Below are 9,291 nucleotides of genomic sequence, written 5' to 3' on the forward strand. Positions count from 1 at the left end.
ACCAGCTGAGCGGCGAACAGCAGAGGCTAACAGAGGGAGTTTGCCTGTGGAGAGCGCACTGAGGCTTTCATCTGCAGGTTTCTCTGAGTAGTTCCTGCAACAGCTGAGGAAGCTCTTAAGAGGAAGGTGATATGGAAGGTGAGCGATCAGCTGTTGTAACCTGCACAGGTTGTGCCATGTTTATCTTTCTTCCACAGGACAGAAGCGACTTTGTCTGTACAAAGTGCAAGCTGGTCTCCATATTGGAAGAGAAGGTTCGAGGTCTGGAGAAACGAGTATCGACTCTGCGTTGCATAAGGGAAAATGAAGATTTCCTGGACAGACGTCAGGAGATGCTTCTACGGCCACAATGTTCTGAAGATTCAGAGCCGCCGCAGCAGGGACAGAAGGATGGTGAAGAAGTTTGGCAGCATGTGACCTCCAGAAGGAGAAAGAGGAGGGTCCATGTACCAGCAATGGAGATACAGGTGAGCAATCGTTTCCATGTTCTCTCTACAGATACTAATGCGGAGAGTGGACTAGATGACACATCTGAAGGAAGGGAGCAGAAGGAGACTCCACCGATTGGAAGGCAAAAGATGCACTGTCCTAGGGATGGGGGTTCCACGACCACCATTCCCAAGAGGAGGAGGAGGGTGGTGGTGGTCGGGGACTCCCTCCTCAGGGGGACTGAATCATCCATCTGCCGCCCCGACCGGGAAAACTGAGAGGTCTGCTGCTTGCCAGGAGCTAGGATACACGATGTGACGGAGAGACTGCCGAGACTCATCAAGCCCTCGGATCGCTACCCCTTCCTGCTTCTCCACATGGGAACCAATGATACTGCCAAGAATGACCTTGAGCGGATCACTGCAGACTACGTGGCTCTGGGAAGAAGGATAAAGGAGTTTGAGGCGCAAGTGGTGTTCTCGTCCATCCTCTCTGTGCAAGGAAAAGGCCTGGGTAGAGACCGTCGAATTGTGGAAGTCAACGAATGGCTACGCAGGTGGTGTCGGAGAGAAGGCTTTGGATTCTTCGACCATGGGATGGTGTTCCAAGAAGGAGGAGTGCTAGGCAGAGACGGGGTCCACCTAACGAAGAGAGGGAAGAGCATTTTCGCCAGCAGGCTGGCTAACCTAGTGAGGAGGGCTTTAAACTAGGTTCACCGGGGGAAGGAGACCAAAGCCCTGAGGTAAGTGGGGAAATGGGATCCTGGGAGGAAGCAAGAGCAGGAGAGCGCAAGAGGGGAGGACTCCTGTCTCATACTGAGAAAGAGGGACGATCGATCAGTTATCTTAAGTGCCTATACACAAATGCAAGAAGCCTGGGAAACAAGCAGGAAGAACTGGAAGTCCTGGCACAGTCAGGGAACTATGATGCGATTGGAATAACAGAGACTTGGTGGGATAACTCACATGACTGGAGTACTATCATGGATGGATATAAACTGTTCAGGAAGGACAGGCAGGGCAGAAAAGGTGGGGGAGTTGCATTGTATGTAAGAGAGGAGTATGACTGCTCAGAGCTCCGGTATGAAACTGCAGAAAAACCTGAGAGTCTCTGGATAAAGTTGAGAAGTGTGAGCAACAAGGGTGATGTCGTGGTCGGAGTCTGCTATAAACCAGACCAGGGGGATGAGGTGGACGAGGTGTTCTTCCAGCAACTAACAGAAGTTGCTAGATCGCAGGCCCTGGTTCTCATGGGAGACTTTAATCACCCTGATATCTGCTGGGAGAGCAATACAGCAGTGCACAGACAATCCAGAAAGTTTTTGGAAAGTGTAGGGGACAATTTCCTGGTGCAAGTGCTGGAGGAACCAACTAGGGGCATAGCTTTTCTTGACCTGCTGCTCACAAACAGGGAAGAATTAGTAGGGGAAGCAAAAGTGGATGGGAACCTGGGAGGCAGTGACCATAAGATGGTCGAGTTCAGGATCCTGACACAAGGAAGAAAGGAGAGCAGCAGAATACGGACCCTGGACTTCAGAAAAGCAGACTTTGACTCCCTCAGGGAACAGATGGGCGAGATCCCCTGGGAGAATAACATGAAGGGCAAAGGGGTCCAGGAGAGCTGGCTGTATTTTAAAGAATCCTTATTATGGTTGCAGGAACAAACCATCCCGACGTGTAGAAAGAATAGTAAATATGGCAGGCGACCAGCTTGGCTTAACAGTGAAATCCTTGCTGACCTTAAATGCAAAAAAGAAGCTTACAAGAAGTGAAAGATTGGACAAATGACCAGGGAGGAGTATAAAAATATTGCTCAGGCATGCAGGAGTGAAATCAGGAAGGCCGAATCACACTTGGAGTTGCAGCTAACAAAAGATGTTAAGAGTAACAAGAAGGGTTTCTTCAGGTATGTTAGCAACAAGAAGAAAGTCAAGGAAAGTGTGGGCCCCTTACTGAATGAGGAAGGCAACCTAGTGACAGAGGATGTGGAAAAAGCTAATGTACTCAATGCTTTTTTTTGCCTCTGTCTTCACAAACAAGGTCAGCTCCCAGACTGCTGGACTGGGCAGCACAGTATGAGGAGGAAGTGACCAGCCCTCTGTGGAGAAAGAAGTGGTTCGGGACTATTTAGAAAAACTGGATGAGCACAAATCCATGGGGCCGGATGCGCCGCATCCGAGGGTACTAAAGGAGTTGGCGGATGTGATTGTGGAGCCATTAGCCATCATCTTTGAAAACTCATGGCGATCGGGGGAGGTCCCGGATGACTGGAAAAAGGCTAATGTAGTGCCCATCTTTAAAAAGGGGAAGAAGGAGGATTCGGGGAACTACAGGCCAGTCAGCCTCACCTCAGTCCCTGGAAAAATCATGGAGCAGGTCCTCAAGGAATCAATTATGAAACACTTAGAGGAGAGGAAAGTGATCAGGAACAGTCAGCATGGATTCACCAAGGGGAAGTCGTGCCTGACTAACCTAATTGCCTTCTATGAGGAGATAACTGGCTCTGTGGATGAGGGGAAAGCAGTGGATGTGTTATTCCTTGACTTTAGCAAAGCTTTTGATACGGTCTCCCACAGTATTCTTGCCGCCAAGTTAAAGAAGTATGGGCTGGATGAATGGACTGTAAGGTGGATAGAAAGCTGGCTAGATCATCGGGCTCAACGGGTAGTGATCAATGGCTCCATGTCTAGTTGGCAGCCGGTTTCAAGCAGGGTGCCCCAAGGGTCGGTCCTGGGGCCGGTTTTGTTTAATATCTCTATTAATGATCTGGAGAATGGTGTGGACTGCACTCTCAGCAAGTTTGCAGATGACACTAAACTAGGAGGCGTGGTAGATACGCTGGAGGGTAGGGATCAGATACAGAGGGACCTAGACAAATTGGAGGACTGGGCCAAAAGAAACCTGATGAAGTTCAACAAGGACAAGTGCAGAGTCCTGCACTTAGGACGGAAGAATCCTATGCACTGCTACAGACTAGGGACCGAATGGCTAGGTAGCAGTTCTGCAGAAAAGGACCTAGGGGTCACAGTGGACGAGAAGCTGGATATGAGTCAACAGTGTGCACTTGTTGCCAAGAAGGCTAATGGCATTTTGGGCTGTATAAGTAGGGGCATTGCCAGCAGATCGAGGGACGTGATCGTTCCCCTTTATGCGACATTGGTGAGGCCTCATCTGGAGTACTGTGTCCAGTTTTGGGCCCCACACTACCAGAAGGATGTGGAAATATTGGAAAGAGTCCAGCGGAGGGCAACAAAAATGATTAGGGGTCTGGAGCACATGACTTATGAGGAGAGGCTGAGGGAACTGGGATTGTTTAGTCTCCAGAAGAGAAGAATGAGGGGGGATTTGATAGCTGCTTTCAACTACCTGAAAGGGGGTTCCAAAGAGGATGGAGCTCGGCTGTTCTCAGTGGTGGCAGATGACAGAACAAGGAGCAATGGTCTCAAGTTGCAGTGCGGGAGGTCTAGGTTGGATATTAGGAAACACTATTTCACTAGGAGGGTGGTGAAGCACTGGAATGCTTTACCTAGGGAGGTGGTGGAATCTCCTCCTTCCAAGGCCCGGCTTGAAAAAGCCCTGGCTGGGATGATTTAGTTGGGAATTGGTCCTGCTTTGAGCAGGGGGTTGGACTAGATGACCTCCTGAGGTCCCTTCCAACCCTGATATTCTATGATTCTATGATTCTAATGACACCAAGATCTCTTTCTTGAGTGGTAACAGCTAATTTAGACCCCATCATTTTATATGTATAGTTGGGATTGTGTTTTCCAATGTGCATTACTTTGCATTTATCAACACTGTATTTCATTTGCCATTTTGTTGCCCAGTCACCTAATTTTGAGTGATCCCTTTGTAAGTCTTCGCAGTCTGCCTGAGACTTAACTATCTTGAGCAATTTTGTATCATCTGCAAATTTTGCAACCTCACTGTTTACCCCTTTTTCCAGATCATTTATGAATATGTTGAATAGGACTTGTCCCAGTACAGACCCCTGGCCAACACCACTATTTACCTCTCTCCATTCTGAAACTTGACCATTTATTCCTACCTTTGTTTGTTATCTTTTAACCAGTTACCAATCCATGAGAAGACCTTCCCTCTTATCCCATGACTTTTTAGTTTGCTTAAGAGCCTTTGGTGAGGGACCTTGTCAAAGGCTTTCTGAAAATCTAAGTACACTATATCCATTGGATCCCCCTTGTCCATATGCTTGTTGACCCCCTCAAAGAATTCTAGTAGATTGGTGAGGCATGATTTCCCTTTACAAAAACCATGTTGACTCTTCCCTTAACAAATTATGTTCATCTGTGTGTCTGACAATTTTGTTCTTTACTATAGTTTCAACCAGTTTGCCCGGTACTGAAGTCAGACTTTCTGGTCTATAAGGAGCTATAAACTGGTTTAGAGCAGGTAGAGGGGGATAAAGGCTTTGGAAGTTGGGGCTCTTTTACTTTCCTGTTACAAACCCCAACCCTGGAGGAGCAGATCCCTCTGACAGGACTGTTGCACCTTCACACTGAGTTGTCTCCCTGTATCCAACTCTCCTGGGTGGGTGTGAAAATCTAATGTCTCTGGGCATCAGCTCTGCACTGGTCACAGGGGGATCATAATCCTTCCTTTTCTTTCCCCTGTCTGTCTGGTCTATATACTGTGAGCTCTTTGGGGCAGGATCAGTCTCTCGCTATGTGTCCATGTAGCACCCACCATGATGGGGCCTGATCTCAGTGAAGGTTACAGACACTACTGGTAGGCACACAGTACTACTCTAGACTAACCTCCGATGATCTCACCCACTGTTCAGACGTTTCACACTCAGCTCAGGAGCCCTGTGATCACTCCCTCTTCGGGGAGGGGACTGTGTGTTCCTTCCCATCTCCAGCGCCCAGCACTATGGGGCCCCGATCCCTCACGGGGCCTTGGGATAGTACCACATACAAATAACGAATCTTAACAATTTGCAGTGAATGAGCCTAGCCCAACAACTGGTTCAGCCCAGCGGGGGATGAGCCACACAACGAAAAAATCCAAAGGAATCTGCATTTTAACCAGGATTTCACAGGATCCCCTCACGGCATTGGAACCATTCACTCAGCGCCCACAAGCCTGACGCTACCATGCACTTACTATTATAATTCATTGTGCTGCCCTGGCACAAACACACAGGAAATGACTGTTCTGTTCCAACAGCATCTCCACAGCGTGTCTTCGCACCTTCCCCTCGTCCTCAGCTCTCTAAGAGCTCTGCCCTCTGTGCGTCTCCCCGGACAACACAGAACAGACCTGCCACCATCCATCCCCCGCTCAGCCTGGAGGCCCCCACAAGACCTCCCAGTGACATGACTGAGGAACACACTGTGTTTGTGTCTGAGACTCTCTGCTGGAGAGGCACAAGCTGTATCCTTCAGCAACGAGAATGGGGAGCAACAATCGTTTGCCTGTCGGGCTCCTCACAGAGGGCCGTTGCCCTGTCACTGTTATACGTATACATCAGCTCGTAGACAGCTCTTCTGCTGAGGAATGTTTTGTCCTCGGTATAAATTAAAAGCATATTGGACCATAATGGGATGAGTGGGTGTGTAGCGTGGCCATGGCCAGCCCTTCTGTGCATCTGATCAATCCTCTGCAGACTCGGTGAATCCAGCAAAGCCAGAACAAAGCAGTATTTCCCCAGACAGGTATACAAATGTTTCTCTGGGAGCAGGAAAGCAAAGTTTTGCAACCCCCTCAGCAATGGAAATATATCATGCAATACAGATCCCAGATGGTACCTTTTAACATTCACTCCCTGCATCAGAACAATCCTACTGGATCTAGGAGTGGCGTGTTGGATTCTTCTCTGGATCACAGGTTCTCTGGGGGTGGATGGGGTGAAAAATAAGCGGGGTCCTGATGCATCAGTGTGTCACCCCCATTGGAGTTACAGCAGCATAAAACTAGGGCCAGGTCGGGGTGATTCTGGCCTGAGTTTGATCAGTCTCCATTGCAGACTGTCTTCCTATCTGCAACTGGCTGGGGAGTCTCTCCCCTAGGAGATGGTGCTCAGGAGCTACCTAACCCCCATGTGCTCACAAGACCCCAGTGTACTCTCTGTCTCTCTCCTACATTCACAGAAATGTTGGGCTGGAAGGGATCTAGTCCAGCCCTGCAACTGAAAGCAGGACCAAGTATCCCTAGACCAGGGATAGGCAGCCTATGGCACGCGTGCCAAAGATGGCACATGAACTGATTTTCAGTGGCACTCACACTGCCTGGGTCCTGGCCACCGGTCTGGGGGGCTCTGCATTTTAATTTAATTTTAAATGAAGCTTCTTAACCATTTTAAAAACCTTATTTACTTTACATACAACAATAGTTTCGTTATATATTATAGACTTATAGAAAGAGACCTTCTAAAAATGTTAAAATGTATTACTGGCACGCGAAACCTTACATTAGAGTGAATAAATGAAGACTCGGCACATCACTTCTGAAAGGTTGCTGACCCCTGCCCTAGACCACCCCTGACAGGTGATTGTCTAATCTGTCCTTAAAAACCTCCACTGAGAGTGATTCCACAACCTCCCTTGGGAGCCTATCTCAGAGCTTAACTACCCTTATAATTAGAAAGTTTTTCCTAATTTCTAACCTAAATCTCCCTTGATGCAGATTAATCCGATTACTCCTTGTCCTACCTTCAGTGGACATTGAGAAAAATTGATGGCTATTCTCTTTATAATAGCCCTTAGCATATTTGAAGATTGTAACCAGGTCCCCCCTCAGTCTTCTTTTCTCAAGACTAAACATGCCCAGTTCTTTTAACCTTTCCTCAGAGGTCCTCAAAGTTTGTCTAGACCTTTTATCATTTTTGTTGCTCTCTTCTGGACTCTTTCCAATTTGACCACATCTTGCCTAATGTGGGGCACCCACAACTGGATACAGAACTCCAGCTGAGGCCTCACCAGTGCCAAGTAGAGTGAGACAATTACCTCCCATGACTTACATACAACACTCCTGTTAATACACCCCAGAATGATATTAGTCTAGTTCACAACTGCGTCACATTGTTGGTTCATATTCAGTTTATGATCCATGATAACCCCCAGATTCTTTCCAGACGTGCTACCACCGAGCCAGTTATTCCCCATTTTGTAGTTGTGAATTTGATTGTTCCTTCCTAAGTGAAGTACTTCACACTTGTCTTCACTGATTGATTTCAAAAAAGTTCTCCAATTTATCAAGGTCATTTTTAATTCTAATCCTGTCCTCCAAAGTCCTAGCAATCCCTCCCAGCTTGGTGTCTGCAAATTTCATATGCATACTCTCCACTCCATTATCCAAGTCACTAATGAAAATATTGAATATCCTGCAGGACCCCACTAGATGTGTCCCCCAAGTTTAACAGTGAACAATTAATAACTACTTCTTGAATATGGTCTTTCAACCAGTTTTGCACATAGTAATTTCAATTAGACCACTTTTCTCTTCATCTGCTGTGGATCATGCTCCCGTACCATGGATATCATACATGGGTGACACTCACCCTCTGCAGAACGTCTCACAAAGCCTATGCACCACTGCAGCTGCATTTAGAGGAGATAGGTGGTGCATGGATCATGTGCTGGCTCCCTGCACAGGGTCAGCTTCACTCTCTGCCTCTATCCACACTACTAAAAGGAGGAGGGAAAATTGGAGAGGGTTTGGAGAAGAGCTACAAGAATGATTCAAAGTTTGGAAAAAACTGCCTGACGGAGAAACTGAAGGAGCTCTATCTGTTTAGCAGGAGCAGGTTAAGAGGTGACTGGATCCTGCAGCATAAGCACCTACATGAGGAGGAGAGTTCTGAAAGCAGGGGGCTCTTTAAACCAGCGGACAAAGTCAGAATGAGATCCAGTGGCTGGGAGCAGAAGCGAGACACATTCAGACTGGAAATAAGATGCACATTTTTAACAATGAGGTTGATTAACCATTGGAACAACTCACCTAGGGACATGGTGGGTTCTTCAACACTTGAAATCTCTAACTCAGTCCTGAGTGTGGCCTAAACAGCTGCTGCTGTGATGGGCTGGATGCAGGAATCCTTGGGGAGGGTCCCTGGCTTGTGCTCTGCCGGAGCTCAGACTGGGTGATCGTAATGGTCCCCTCTGGCCTCAAAAATCTATGAATCAATGTCTCAGCGCAGCCCTTCGGTGGCTTCCTGACACTATCACGCCAATGTCTAAGATTGAGAACTGCTGATTAGTAAAACTATGGTTTATCCCCTGGCCTGGAAAGGGGAGGGTACTTATCGGCACCGGTGGAGGACATCTGATCAGCTGTAGATACTAGAATAGCATATGAAAGAGAGGTTAGCATGAAATGAAAGTCCTCCTCATAACAGAGATGTTGGGGATCCCGGGCTGGCAGCTGCTTTTTCCAGGCACCATGCTGTGTCCCAGCAGATATGACCCATGCCCAAGGGGCTCAAAGGACTCCACCAAGGCACAGACGAGCATTTTAGCCACATGAGTTGAAAAGATGGAAGGATTTTGGTGGCGCTGCAGGGATTTGGTGACCAATGGTGTGTGCAGGGGAAGGAGAGAGGGCCATAGCTGACAGGGGGGTAGAGCAGGGGAATAGTGGGTCAGTCATAGGGAGGGGGGATGAGGAGGGCACTGCCAGCTGCTCTTCCCTCCATGGTCCTGTATAGCGATAATCTGGGGCTCATTCCTGTCTCAGTTGTTCAGGGGAGTTATCCCTGCAGTATTGGTTTGGCTGCTGGCACGACAGAGCCAGGAGATCTGACAGGGATTTATGTAGAGGGCAGGGCAAGGGATTCTCCAGTATCCTACTGGGAGTGGGGGAATAAGAGAGAGCCGCCTGTGATTCTGGGGCTGGAGGAGGAATG

This window comes from Terrapene carolina, unplaced genomic scaffold (assembly GCF_002925995.2).
Source record: "Terrapene carolina triunguis isolate 2854851 unplaced genomic scaffold, T_m_triunguis-2.0 Scaffold1054, whole genome shotgun sequence".
In the NCBI taxonomy this organism is placed as follows: domain Eukaryota; kingdom Metazoa; phylum Chordata; order Testudines; family Emydidae; genus Terrapene; species Terrapene triunguis.